The 15465-nt window shown below is 36.7% G+C and overlaps 1 non-coding gene across 1 annotated transcript; it reads right to left on the reverse strand.

Moving 5' to 3' along the window:
* Positions 1-324: 324 nt before the first annotated feature.
* Positions 325-427, reverse strand: LOC123393024. Its single transcript, XR_006607727.1, has one exon. It is a non-coding gene; the product is annotated as a U6 spliceosomal RNA (small nuclear RNA).
* Between the last annotated feature and the right edge of the window lie 15038 nt (positions 428-15465).

The raw sequence follows: 15465 nt of genomic DNA on the forward strand, positions 1-15465 counted from the left end.
CTTTTACCATTTATACTTGATGATAGTCAAGGTTTTTATAAGTGCCCTTTATCAAGTTGAAGAAGTTTCTCTCTTGCTAGTTTGCTTTATTTTTTTTCTGAACTGGAAATCATTTTAAAAAATATGGAACACTTGGAGCACCTGAGTGGCTCAGTCAGTCAAGCATCTGCCTTTGGCTCAGGTCATGATCACAGGGTCCTAGGATTGAATCCATGTCTGGCTCCCTGCTCACTGAGAAGTCTGCTTCTCCCTCTCCCTCTTTCACTCCCTCTGTCCGTGTGTGTTCTCTCTCTCTCTATCAGATAAGTAAATGAAGTCTTTAAAAAAATTTTGGAACACTTCACAAATTTGCCTGTCATCTTTACACAGGGGCCATCCTAATCTCTGTATTTCCCAATTTTAGTATATGTGCTGCCAAAGTGAGCACTTCTTTATTTTTCAAAATGTAAATGCTATTGAAGTTTGTCAAAATTTTATCTGCTTCTACTGAATCATGTGATCATTTTTTCTCTCTTCTTCTGGTACATGGTAAATTTCACAGATTGAAGTTTGAATGTTAAACCAACCTTGTATTCCTAGATAATGGCTTGGTCATATAATATTAACCTTTTTATTTATTGTTGAATTGGGCTTGCTAGTATTTTGCAAGATATTTTGCTTCTGTGGTCACAGGAGCTTTTATTGGTAGTTTTCTTTTATTGTTTTTGCGTGGTTATGAGTCAGGGTAATGCTTAATTCTTAAATGAGTAAGAAAGCTTTTGTCTTCCTCTGTTTGCTAAAAGGATTTATTTATTTGACAGAGAGAGATGACAGGAAGGGCAGCAGGAAGCAGGCTCTCCACTGAGCAGAGAGCCCGACGCGGGGCTTGAACCCAGGACCCTGGGATTGTGATCTGAGCCGAAGGCAGAGGCTTAACTCTCTGAGCCACCCAGATGCCACTGGACCTTCTTTTTCTAATGTGGATACTAAGTATTCTAAACTTTCTTTTAAGCACTAATTATTTCCATCATACTTAATAAGGGTTTTCTCTATTCTTTCTCTAATGAAATATATTTATTTTATTATGTTTTTTATAATGTCCTTTAATATTCTAAGATTTAATATTCTAAGAAAAAAATAATGGGTTGAAAAACATGATATCTGCTGTGTATATCTCTCAAGCTCAACTGCAGTATTCCTTGGGAAAAAATGGGGGAGGAGTTTTACTTGTGGAATTTAAAAAAATTATTAAATTCAATTTAGTTAATATATAGTGTATTATTAGTTTCAGGGGTAGAGTTTAGTGATTCATCAGTTGCCTATAATACCCAGTGCTTGTTACATCAAGTGCCCTCCTTAATGTCCATCATCCCATTATCCCTTCCCTGTCCCCGCTGCCTGTCCAGTGACTGTGTTTGTTTCCTAGAGTTCAGCATCTCTTATAGTTTGCTTCCCTCTCTATTTTTATCTTATTTTATTTTTCCTTCCTTTCTCTTAGGTTCATCTTCTTTGTTTCTTAAATTCCACATGTGAGTGAAATCATACGGTATTTATCTTTCTCTGAATTTCTTCAAGAAAATACTTCATCACAATGAATACATTTCTATCACCTGTTCTTTTTTTTGTTTTGTTTTTAAAGATTTTATTTATTTACTTGACAGACAGATCACAGGTAGGCAGAGAGGCAGGCAGAGAGAGAGGAGGAAGCAGGCTCCCTGCGGAGCAGAGAGCCCAATGCAGGGCTCAATCCCAGGACCCTGGGATCACAACCCGAGCTCAAGGCAGGGGATTTAACCCACTGAGCAACCCAGGTGCCCCTCTATCACCTGTTCTTGGTCAGACTGCTGAGATCAGGGTTTCCTAACTTGGGCACTATTGACATTTGGGCCTGAAATTCTTTCTTTTGTTCTTTTCTTTTTCTTCTCTTCTTTCTTTCATAATTGACATACAAGATTATATTAGTTTCAGATGTGTTTATTTTATTAAAAAATTTTTTATTAAAAATTGTTTGCTTATTTTAAAATTATATTATTTATACATGTAAATAATATATGTATAATATATAAATATGTTATACATTTATATATTATGTAAATAATATAATTATTATAATAATTAATAATAAAAATTTTATTTATTAAAAATAAGCAATAAAAATAAAAACTGTCCTCTTTAAAAAAATTTTTTTTTAATGATGGCAACTTTTTTTTTTTAAGATTTTATTTATGTATTTGACAGACAGAGATCACAAGTAGGCAGAGAGGCAGGCAGAGAGAGGAGGAAGCAGGCTCCCTGCGGAGCAGAGAGCCCAATGTGGGGCTTGATTCCAGGACCCTGGGATCATGACTTGAGCCAAAGGCAGAGGCTTTAACCCACTGAGCCACCCAGGCGCCCCTAAAATTTTTTTTACTTTATCCAGTCTTTATATATAGTGAAATAATCATGATGATAAATCATTAACATCCATCACCATACAGTTGCAATTTTTTTCGTATGATGAAAACTTGTAAGATTTACTCTTTTAGCAACTTTCAAATATACAATACAGTATTAACGATCATTACAAGGGTATATATTGCTTCCCCGGGATTTATTTATTTTATAACTGGAAATTTGTACCTTTTGACTACCTTCACTAATTTCACCCAACCCCCCCTTTCCCCTGCAACTACCAATCTGTTCTCTATATCTGTGAGTTCAGGTTTTTTTGTTGTTTTGTTTTTGTAGAGTCCACAGATAAATTAGATTATAATATTTATCTCTGACTGACTTACTTCACTTAGCATAATGTCTTCAGGGTCCATCCATCTTGTCACAAGTGACAAAATTTTCTTTTCTATGGTTGAATAATATTCCATTGTATGTATACACCCCCACACACATTTTCTTTATCCATTCATCCATTGATGGACACTTAGGTTGATTCCATGTCTCAGCTATTGTAAATAATGCTGCAGTGCACATGGGGGGGGCACTTATTTCTCTACAAATTAGTGCTTTTATTCCCTTTAGATGAATACCCAGAAGTAGAATTACTAGATCATATGGTTATTCTATCTTTAATTTATTTAATTTATTTTTATTTCTTTTCAGTGTTCCAGAATTCATTGTTTATGCTCCAGTGCTCCATGCAATATGTGTCCTCCACGATACCCACCACCAGGCTCACCCAGCCTCCCACCATATTTTTAATTTTTTAAAAGTACTTCCATACTGTTTTCTGGAGTGGCTGCACTGTAAATACATTGATTTTTAAACTATTTTCATATTTTACTATAAACAGGAAAAGTTACTTTTCCTATAAATGCTGTTGTATCCCACAGCATTCATTGCCTTTCATATCTAATGATTTCATAATTTCCTGATATCTAAAGCTCATTTTCTAGATTTCTTGGGAAGGGATCATAGCAACATAGAAATTCCTACATGTTCATAGATTTGTCTGTGCCTTTTATACTTGAATGTTAGCCCGATATAAAATTCTTTGTTCACATTTTCATTCCTTGACTATCTTAAATATATTAACCCATATTCTTCTGAGATTGAAGTGTTGCTGGGGTGCCTGGGTGGCTCAGTGGGTTAAAGCCTGTGCCTTCAGCTCAGGTCATGATCCCAGTGTCCTGGGATCGAGTCCTGCATTGGGCTCTTTGCTCAGCAGGGAGCCTGCTTCCTTCTCTCTCTGCCTGCCTCTCTGCCTACCTGTGATCTCTGTCTGTCAAATAAATAAATAAAATCTTAAAAAAAAAAAAAGGTGTTGCTGTTAATATCTGATCATGATCTAATTTTCTCTTGCTTATAAGTCATGTGGACTCTATGTCAAAATGCTCAAAGAACTTTTCTCCTCCTTTAAAATCTAATAATTTACAAGAATGTTTTGGTGTTGGTCATTTTGACTCATTATTCACAGATACACAATGTTCTTTTTCAATATATAGTTTTAAATATTTTAATGATTTTTTTTATTATTTAGTGATTTTTTTTTTTTAAGATTTTTAAATCTTAAAAACTCGATCCCAGGACCCTGGGATCATGACCTGAGCCAAAGACAGAGGCTTTAACCCACTGAGCCACCAAGGCGCCCCTATTATTTAGTTATTTAACTGACAGAGAGAAAGACCGCAAAAGAGGGAACATAAGCAGGGGGAGTTGGAGAGGGAGAAGCAAGCTTCTGGCTGAGCAGGGAGCCCAATGAGAAGCTCAATCCCAGGACCCTGAGATCATGACCTGAGCTGAAGGTAGATGCTTAACGACTGAACCACCCAGGCAGTCCTAGTTTTAAATATTTTAAGGAAAAGTGTTGTGTCAGCCCTAGCCTATTCATAATGTTGTCACCTAGGAATGCCTGAGACACTTGCCTGAGCCCATATTAGTGGTGACAAACTTCAATAGAAATTTCCTAGACTGAAGTCAGTGTTGGTGCCATAGCATCCCTTGTCGTTCTTAATAGGATTGCAGGGTGCACCTCAGCAAAAGCCATCGGAGACTTAGAAGAACAAAATTTATTACTTGCAGATTCTGGAGGGTACAGGGCATGCCTGAGGATTACATGGCAAAATCACAGGCAGAGAGAATGGGCAGGAGCCCAGACCTGAGCTCTGTCTTCATTGGGGTCTGAAGGTGGTATGCTTGAGGTTTTATAAGTTCATTCTTTATTGGCAAATCCAAGTGTAAGAGTAGAAATTAGTGCATGGGAAAGGAAAAGCAGGGACACTCAAGTGTTCGGTTATCCAGGTTACCCAGGAATTTCTAAAAGAGGAACTTGATGGTGGGACAGCCTGGTTCCTTATCCATCTGTTTTGCTTGTAGCAAAATACAATTATACAGTTGGCAATATCTTTGTTGGATATGGAGATATTGGAGATAGATGTCTTTGAAACGCATACCTTGACAATCAAAGGCTTAATGTTAAGCAGTTATATTACAATCAAAAACTTAATGGTAGACACTTAGAGAAAGTTTTATTGAAATATAATTTTTTAAGATTTTGTTTCAGTGTTCCAAAATTCATTGTTTATGCACCACACCTAGTGCTCCATGCAATACGTACCCTCCTTAATATTTTTTATTTTTTTAAAGATTTTATTTATTTATTTGACAAACAGATCACAAGTAGGCAGAGAGGCAGGCAGAGAGAGAGGGAAGCAGGCTCCGCACAGAGCAGAGAGCCTGATGTGGGGCTCGATCCCAGAACCCTGGGATCATGACCCGAGGCGAAGGCAAAGGCTTTAACCCACTGAGCCACTCAGGTGCCCCCCCTCCTTAATATTTTTAAGCATTATTCTATTCACTTTGTTACTTACTTAGAAATTCTTTATATCTCTGGGCGCCTGGGTGGCTCAGTGGGCTAAGCCGCTGCCTTCGGCTCAGGTCATGATCTCAGGGTCCTGGGATCGAGTCCCTCATTGGGCTGTCTGCTCAGCACGGAGCCTGCTTCTCTCTCTCTCTCTCTCTCTCTCTCTCTGCCTGCTTCTCTCTCTGTCTACTTGTGATCTCTCTCTGTCAAATAAATAAATAAAATCTTTAAAAAAAATTCTTTATATCTCTATGTTAGATCTTCTTTGCTTATTTTCAATGTCATTTTCTTCTTGATTCTTTTATTTATTTTAAAAATTGTCCTTCTGGGGGTACCTGGGTGGTTCAGTCGTTAAGTATTTGACTTTGGCTCAGATCATGATCCCAGGGTCCTGGGATCAAGCCCTGCGTTGTGCTGTCTGCTCATTGGGAAGACTGCTTCTCCCTCTCTGCGTTGTGCTGTCTGCTCAGTGGGAAGACTGCTTCTCCCTCTCCCACTCCCTGGTTGTGTTCCCTCTCTCCCTGTGTCTCTCTCTGTCAAATAAATAAAAATCTTAAAAAATAAACAATAAAAATAAAAATTGTCCTCTTTAAAAAAAATGTTTTTTAACTTTATCCAGTCATCTGTCAATGCACTTGGATTGCTTTTACCTTTTGGTTATGATGAATAATGCTGCTATGAACTTGGGTATGTGAATATCTCTTTGAATCTCTGCTTTTGATTGTTTGGGGTATATACCCCAAAAAAGGAATTGCTGGATCACAGGGTAATTCTATTTTAGTTTTTTTCAAACTCCTTTTATTGTAGTAAAATTTACAAAGTGTACATTAAGTACATTCCTGTTGTTGTGCAACTGTCACCACCATCTCTCTCCAAACTTTTTCATCTTCCCAGCTGCAACTGTATCCATTAAACAATAACTTCTCATTAATCCCGGCTGCAGCCCTTGGCAACCACTATTCTGTTTTCTGTGTCTATGAATTTGATTATTCTAGATACTTCATCTAATTGGAATCATACAATATTTGTCTTTTTGTGTCTTATTTCACTCAGCATATTTAAAGGGTTCATCTATGTAGCATGGGACAGAATAACCTTCCTTTTTAAGCCAAATAGTATTCTATTATATGTATCTACCACACATTGTTTATCCATTCATCTGTTGATAAATATACTTGGGTTGCCTCTAACTTTTGGTTGTGAGCAAACCTGCTTTTATTAAAATGTATGTACAGATACCTTTTTGAGTCCCTGCTTTCATTACTTTTGGATAGGTACCCAGAAATAGAATTGCTTCATGTGGTAACTCTATTTAATTTTTTTTGTTTTTTGAGAAATGACCATACCACTTGCCAGTAGCTCCCAGCAGCAAAGCACAAGGATTCTGATTCCTCCACAGCTTCACAAACACTTTCTACTTTCTGTTTTTTATGATAATCACTGTAAAGGAAGTATCTCACTGTGGTTTTGAGTTGCAGTTCCCTAATGATTCATGACGTTGAGTATTTTTCTGTGTAGTTACTTACCATTCATGTATCTTTGGAGAAATGTCTATTCAAGTCCTGATCCATTAAAAAAAAATCTTTTGTTGATGAATTATGAGGATTTCTGTGCTATTTTAATTTCAGTTGTCTGTATTTCTGTCTTTATGCCAGTACCATACTACTTTGATTTCTGTAGCTTTATAGTAAGTTTTGAAATTAAGAAGTCTGAGACCTCTATTGTTACTCAAGATTGTTATGGCTATTTAGGGTCTCTTGAAATTCCATATTAATTTTAAGATGGCTTTTTCTATTTCCATAAAAAAATCACAGGGATTTTGATAGGGAATATATTTTTCCATCCTCTCACTTTCAACCTGTGTGTGTCTTTAGATGTAAAGTGAAGGGGCGCCTGGGTGGCTCAGTCATTAAGCATCTGCCTTTGGCTCAGGTCATGATCCCAGAGTCCTGGGGTTCAGTCCCGCATCAGACTCCCTGCTTGGGGGAAAGGCCTGCTTCTCCCTCTCCCACTCACTCTGCTTGTGTTCCCTCTCTACTTGTGTGTGTCTCTCTCTGTGTGTCAAATAAAATCTTTAAAAAAAAAAATAGATGTAAAGTGAATCTCTTGTAGACACCATATATTGGAGTCATGTTTTTAAGCCATTATATCAATTTATGTTTTTTGATGGGGGAGTTTAGTTCATTTATACTAAAGTAAGTACTGACAGGGATGGACTTATTTTTGCCTTTTGTTTTTTTCTTGGTCCCTCATTTCCTATATTACTGCCTTTCATTGTGCTTAGCTGGTTCTTTGTAATGGTGCATTTTTATTACTTTTCATTTCCTCTTATATATGTTCTATAGGTAGTTTCTTTATGGTTATTATGTAGATTATGCATAATATCCTAAAGTTATAATAATCTACTTTGAATTGATGCCAACTTAGCTTCAATCACATAGAATTCTACTCCTTTACAGCTCCATTCCCCTTGTTAGTGAAGTCACAAATTACATATTTATATATTGTGCACCCATCAACACAGATTACACAGATTTATTTTTTAGGTATTTTCCTAGAAAAAAGTATAGTTATGTGTTAAAACCATAATATTGATTTGTCTATTATCCATATATTTACCTTTATTGCAGATATTTATATTTTCCTATAGCTCTAAGTCAATATCTGGTGGCCTCTCAACTTGAAGCATTTCTTGTAGGACGGATCTAGTAGTAATAAACTCCCTTAGTTTATCAGGAAATATCTTAATTTTTCCCTAATTTTTTATTAGACAGATTTGTAAAATATAGAATTCTTGATCAACACTTTTTTCTTTTATTATTTTACATGTATTATTCCACTGCCTTCTGGCCCCCTAGGTTTCTGCTGAAAAATCCACTGACAGTCTTACTAAGGTTTCCTTGTATGTGACAAGTCAATTTTTTCTTGCTGCTTTCAAGATTCTCACCTTGTCTTGGTCTTTCAAGAGTTTGGTTAAACACCTCAATGTCATTCTCTTTGGGTTTAATATTCTCTTTGGGTTTAACAATGTCATTATTCCTACTTGGGATTCTTTATGTTTCTGGAATTTGTACATACCCAATTTCAAATTTGGAAAACCATTGGTTATTTTTTCAAATGCTCTCTCAGCAAATTTCTTTCCAGGGATTCACATAATGTGTATACAGGGCTGCTTGATGGTGCCCTACAGTCCCTTTGGCCTTGTATAATTGTTTTTTTCATTCTTTTCCTTTTGCTTCTAGGATTTGATCAATTCAAATGACTTGTCTTCAAGTTTGCTGATGTATTCTACTGATTCAAGTCTCCAGTTGAACATCTCTAATGAACTTTTCCATCCAGTTACTGTATTTTTTCATCTCCAGAATTTTTGCTCAGGTATTTTTATAATTTTGATCCTTTTATTGATATTCTCATTTTTCCTGACTTCCTTTAGTTCTTTGTTTCTGTTTTCCTTTAGTTCTTTGAGCATATTTAAGACAAGTATTTAAAAGTCTTTATTTAACACTCCAGTGTTCATGTTTCTTCAGGGATGGTTTCTTCCATTTTTGTTTTCTCCCTTTGAATGGACCATGTTTTTCAGTTTCTTTGTGTGTTTTGTGATTTTTTTTTTAATTGAAAATTAGATACTTGAGAAAAGATCCACACCTCCCAGTTTTGCTGAATGGCTCCATGCTGAGGACAACCTTCGGTTAATTAGCAGAACAAGATCTGATCCCTGGGATCAGCCTGGAGTGGAGACTTCAGGTCTTTTCTTAGTGTGAATTTTGGCCTGCCTGTGTGTGTGTGTGTGTGTGTGTGTGTGTGTGTGTGTGTGTTAATCTTCCCATATACATGGCCACTTTTAAATCTCTTAATTTCCATAAACTCTCATCCCAGCCTGTTTGGGGTTCCTTCTATTATATTGGGCTATCTGTAATCTCTTGCCCAACATATATCTTGCCCCATATACCTTTAAACCTTTAACAGTGTCTGATGCTTCCCGGGGCTTTTTCTGGTTATAAGCTTTTCCTTATCTGAACTCTGAGTTAACGTGAAGTGGACCAGTCCTTTGGACAGTTTCCAAACAGGCTAGAATGTTAAAACAAACAAACAAACAAACAAACTAGGTCTTCTCCATTCCCTCTGGTTCAAGAGAGGAAACCAGGAATTGGGCAACTGCTTCCTACCACTTACTCAGCACCAGTTTTAGGGTAGGGCAAAATTTCCTATCGTTTTGAGTGTGGCTTTTTCTTGACTGGGCATTCACTTCGTTATTGTAAACTTTTGGCTGTTTTCAGACCTCTAGACATCTATAAAGTTATCTTACGCAGTTTCTAGTTGTTTATTTCATGTTTCCAAGGGGGAAGCAAGGGCTTGGAACTTCCTAGTCTGCTATCTTCCTCTAGACAATACATTGATCTTGATACTCTTAATTCCTTTATACACTATGTGCAAAGCTAAATAATTATTCCAAAGTGGTTTTCTCCATTATGTTAAGACATTCAGAATTTGCTCCCCTGATCCCAAACAAGATGCAAACCATATTAACCATATTAACTCTTAGAGCTCTTAAAAATGGAGAATCAAACAATTTCTATGCTTTAGAGCAATGCTATTTAAGCTGGTCCTCACTGAGATAAGAGCCTGTAATGCAATGTAAATAACACACTGCTTTTTTCATCTTGAAAATCTAGCTATGAAAAAGTCAACTGAGCTAAACTTATTTTATACTTATTAATATAGTTTATTTACATTTTGATGTAATTTTCTTATCTTATTGTGGACCAGTAACAAATCCCATGCAACTCTTCTGCAGACCACTCTAAGTAGCACTGTTTCAGAGCACTTTTAATTATTACCTTAGTTTAACTTTCTATAGAATATTTTCTTATGGCAGAATTAAAAAGGGAATGTGAAAGAGATAACACTGATTATTTTTAATAAGGACCACTTTTTTCCCATCTCACAACAAAAGTCTGACAAGTGTTTCATGTTACAAAGCCTTAATTTTGTTGCCTTATAAATGTAAAGTAAAAATAGAACATAACTAAAATCAACTATAATGTAAGTTATCTTCTAAGAGTTAACAACTACAATAAGTTTTATTATGCAGCTATAAAAGGATAAGAGTAATATTTGTTATTGAAGTTAACCATTATGTAGTTATTTTATATAATGTAATCTAACTCCTGATATATTCAAACCTACATAAAACCTACATTGCCGTGGAGTTTACATTTATGGTTTTAAAACTGACATTACAATAATAATTCTGAGTTTTTGCTACACTTAAAATTAGTGAATGACTTTTCTAGAAAGATTGACTCAAGATACAGTTAATTTCTCTAAAATGCCCTGAGATATAAAAGTACACATAACTCTGTGTTCTTTTTTTTTTTTTTAAACTTCATTTTATTTTTTCAGTGTTTCAAGATGCATTGTCTATGGAGGGTTGGGTGAGCCTGGTGGGGGTATTAAGGAGGGCACGTATAACTCTGTGTTCTATTTTAAATGTTCTATTCTGAATTCTTTTTTTTTTTTTAAGATTTTATTTATTTATTTGACAGAGATCACAAGTAGGCAGAGAGGCAGGCAGAGAGAGAGAGAAGCAGGCTACCCACTGAGCGGAGAACCCAATGCGGGGCTCGATCCCAGGACCCTGGGATAATGACCTGAGCCGAAGGCAGAGGCTTTAACCCACTGAGCCACCCAGGCACCCCTATATTCTGAATTCTTTAGAAATATTTAGCCTAAAAGAAATTTGTATAAGAAATGAGCCTATTGGGATATTGGAATAACCATATAACAAAATCTGAGGATTTTCTCTTTTTGGATTTTAAAGCTTATTTATCTGTCATTATCTTGCTTTATATAACTAATTTTATAGAAGAGTACTATAGTAGAAATTCAATAAGACCTCAAAATCAGATTATAGTTGACTTCCACTCCTTTTGGCTGTTTCTTTTATTATAAATCTGCTTTTACATTTGATAAGACTGCCTTACTCCTAATGTTTATTTTTTATAGCTTGTCCGTCTTACTTCATCAAAACATATATCTAACTGAATGTTGCATTCACACAGAGAGTAAATTTCAAATCCTCAAATAAAAGTTAATAAAGCAGGAAGCCAAGAACTTTACAGGTCTACTACAGTTAATTTTGCATAACTTATCAGTATTGTGGGGTAATATCCAAGACCATTAGGAGAACAGGAATATGAAATTTATTTTATTCTGATAAATCTGATAAGTTAATAAATGGTACTCTCTAGTGTTGATAATTCATTCATTTTTCTCAGTCATCGAATATTATATCTTATAAAACACATCTTTTACTGTAGTAAAATAAGCACTGCCAAGAGAAGTGATTGCTTTTCATGTTGCTGACTATCCAGATTAAGAAGTCATTCTCATTCCCTTTCTCCTAACAATTTCTTTTTACAATTATAATTCTGTTTATCCTAGAGTGATTTATACTTATTTCATCATTGGGTATTTGTTGTGTTGTATTGTTTTGTATTACACTGTAAATTTCTTAATGTCAGCAATCCAGTCATTCAATTGTTTAAGCCCATGGGTCCCAGCACATACATTGTTCATTTTTCATCTATATGGACTTACGTTGATACCTGATATGGAATGTACATATAACCAGTTAACACTTGGTTATATAGGGATATTTAAATTCTTCTCAGCAACAATATCATGTGTGTGTATGCATATGTATTGATTTACATAATTAGATGTGTGTGTTTACCGCTTACAACAACTCTTCTCAGTCTTCTCATACTATAGTAACAATTTTATCATATTTTCACTAAAGTAGATGGTTGCTTGCTTCTTTTTTTTAATTTATATTCCAGTTAGTTAACATACAGTATGATATTAGTTTCAGGTGTACAATATAGTGATTCAACTCTTACATACAGTACTCAATGCTCATCACAAGTGCCCTCCTTAACCTATCCACTGGTCCCTCACCTTCCCTGTTTGTTCTCCATAGTTAAGAGTCTGTTTCTTGGTTTTCCTCTTTTATTCTCTTATGATGATTTATTTCTTAAATTCCACATATGAGTGAAACCATATGGTATCTGTCTCACCTATTTCACTAATACTAACTCCATAATACTAACTCCATCCATGTTATAGCAAATGGCAAGATTTCATTCTTTTTTTTATTATTAATATTCCATTGTATACATAGGCCACACTTTATTTATGCATTCATTCGTTGATGGATATTTGGGCTCTTTCCGTAATTGGGTTATTGTTGATAATGTTGCTTATAAACCTCAGGATGAATGTATCCCTTTGAATTAGTATTTTTGTATTCTTTGTATACCTAGTAGAGCAATTGCTAGATCATGGGGTAGCTCTGTTTTTAACTCTCTGAGGAACCTCCATACTGTTTTCCAGAGCAGCTGCCCCAGTTTGCGTGGCCACCAACAGTACAAGAGCGCTTCTCTTTCTCCACATCCTCTCCAACACCTGTTGTTTCTTGTGGTGTTAATTTTAGCCATTCTGATAGGTGTGAAATGATATCTCATTATATTTTGATTTGTATTTCCCTGGTTACTCCTTTCATCACTGTATTTCCATTTAGCTTTCTACAGAATCCTAAAATAATTTAAAAAATAATCCTACTAGGTTCTTATCTAGTTATCACATCGAATTATTCTGCTGTTTTAAGTTTTGGTGAATACTTCAGTTAACTCCACGTTGGTAATACTGATGATAATTCCATGCTTAAAGTTAACAAATGATGAGACTCGGATCTTGAAGGATAGGCACTTAAAGTTGCTGAGGAAACCAGTTTCCACGTTCTCCATGATAGTTCTAGCCCTCATTTATTTTATTATTTCTTTTAATTGAAATGTAGTTGATAATGTCACATTAGTTTCAGGTGTACAACATGATGATTTGACAACTCTATACATTTTTGCTATACTCACCACAAGTGTGAGTCTATCTCCAAGCAATGTTAATATAATACCATTGATTATATTCTTTATGCTGTACCTTTGATCCCCATGATTACTCATTCCATAACTGGAAGCCTAGATCGCCCATTTCGCTTCATCCGTTTTGCCCAGGCCCCCAAAACCTCTCCCTCTGACAAATACCAGTTTGTTTTCTGTATCTATGAGTCTGTTTCTGTTTCTTTAATTTGTTTTTTAGATTCTACATAAAAGTGAAATCCTTTTATCCATTAGATATTCCACAGAATTAGTGTCACTGTTTGGGTTTCTTCATTTGGTGTTATAATTATGCCCACTTTTGTGCACAAACTTGAGCACAGGAGCTGGAATTTGAGGGGAAGAGTGCCATTTGAGTTGTTGGCATCTGCAATGAAGGCATGTTGACTGGCATTGAGCAGGTGGCAGGCAGTGCATGCTGATTTGGGCAGGAGGGTGGCAGGACTGTAGATTTGGGGCCCACAGGCTGATGGTATCATTTGTGACAGGGATGTGGCTGGTTTTACTTTTAACTTCTGTTTTTCTTGGAAACTCTATCTCTCTTTCTATCTTAAATGAAAGCCTTGCTGGATAGAGTATTCTTGGTTGTCGATTTTTTCCTTTTAGCAGTTGGAATTTATCATGCCAATACCTTCTGGCTTGCAGAGTTTCTGCTGAAAAACCCACTGATAACCATATGGGGTTTCCCTTGTATGTCACTGCTTTCCTTTTTCTTGCTGCTTTTAAAATTCTCTTTATTATTTTAGCCATCTTATTTACTTCATGTCTTGGTGCAGACCTCTTTTGGTTGGTTTTCTTGGGGGGTTCTCTGTGCCTCCTGGATCTGGATTTCTCTTTCCTTCCTCAGATTCAGGAAGTTTTTAGCTCTTCTTTCTTCAGACAGATCTTCTGCCCCCTTTTCTTGCTCTTCTCCTCCTGGCTCACCTATCATGAAACTGTTATGCTTGACAGTGTCACTGAGTTCCCTGGGTCTATTCTTATTCTGCATTTTGATTTCCCCTCTCACCTGCTTAGCTTGATTACTTTTCATTATTCTGTCCTCCAGGTGGCTGATCCTTTTTTCTACTTCCTCTTGTTTGCTATTTTTTCCAAGTGGTCTATTTTTATTTCCATTCAGTGAGTCCAATAGCTCTAATTGGTTCTTTTTTATGTCTACTATCTCTTGGTGGAAGATTTCATGGAGGTTCTGCACTCCTTTCTGAATTCTAGTATCTTTATGAGCATTACTTTAAATTCCCTACCAGATATATTAATCACCTCCATTTTGTTTAGGTATCTTGTTCTGATCTTTCATTTGGGACATACTCCTCTGTGTCCTCATTCTGTCTAATGCTGTGTCTGTTTCTCTGTGTTAGGAAAGTCAGCTATGTCTCCCACACTTGGAAGTAGTGGCTTTATGAAGAAGAGGTCCTGCAGTGCAATGTCTCCTGTCTCCAGAACCTGGCACTTCAGGGGTGTCTCCTATGTGTGTGTGTCTCCTATATGTGTTGCTACAGGGCTGTCCTGCCATTGCAGCAGAGCTGTATTTGTTTTCAGTCCACCCTGCAATGGCTCTCTGCCTGTTGTGGGCAAAGTCTGGTCCCCATTGTGTTAGTGGGCCAGTCAGGGGCTGCCCTGGACTTGAATTGAGTCAGACAAGGCACTTACCAGAGATGAAGTAGCAGCAAACTGCAGGCACCATCCCTGTGTTGTCCCCTGAGAAGCTTTGTTGGTGGGTGGAGCCTGAAGTCAGACCAGCTGTCTGCCTGCAGCCCACTGCTGGAGTCACAGTCAGACTGGCTGTGGTTCTCTCCTCCTTTCCCTGGAGCAGGACTCACTCTGGAGTGGTGCTTGCCCTCGTTTGGGCAGCTTGCACACTGGCAGGCTTGTGGCAATGCTTTGATGGGATCTTGCCAAGAGCAATTGGAGAGGGTCAGTCTGCTTCACTGTGGCCTCTTGTCTGTGTCAGGCCAACTTTCTGGCCTGTTCTGCCAGCTTTCTGGTTGCTTTCTGGGTTATTTATGCTGATGTGGGTGCTCTCTAGACAGCCAACATGGCAAGAGATGACCCCAGGGCCCTCCTACTCCACCATCTTCCTCTCATTGTGGTTTTAATTCACATTTCCCTGATGATGAGTGACCTTGAGATCTCTTGATGTGTCTGTTGGCCATCTGTATGCCTTCTTTGGAAAAATGTCTATTCAGGTCTTCTGCCCATTTTTAAATCACATTGTCTTTTTGGTGTTGAGTTGTGTAAGTT

Source organism: Mustela putorius, unplaced genomic scaffold (genome assembly GCF_011764305.1).
Source record: "Mustela putorius furo isolate JIRA1106 unplaced genomic scaffold, ASM1176430v1.1 tig00000698_pilon_pilon_pilon, whole genome shotgun sequence".
Classification (NCBI taxonomy): domain Eukaryota; kingdom Metazoa; phylum Chordata; class Mammalia; order Carnivora; family Mustelidae; genus Mustela; species Mustela putorius.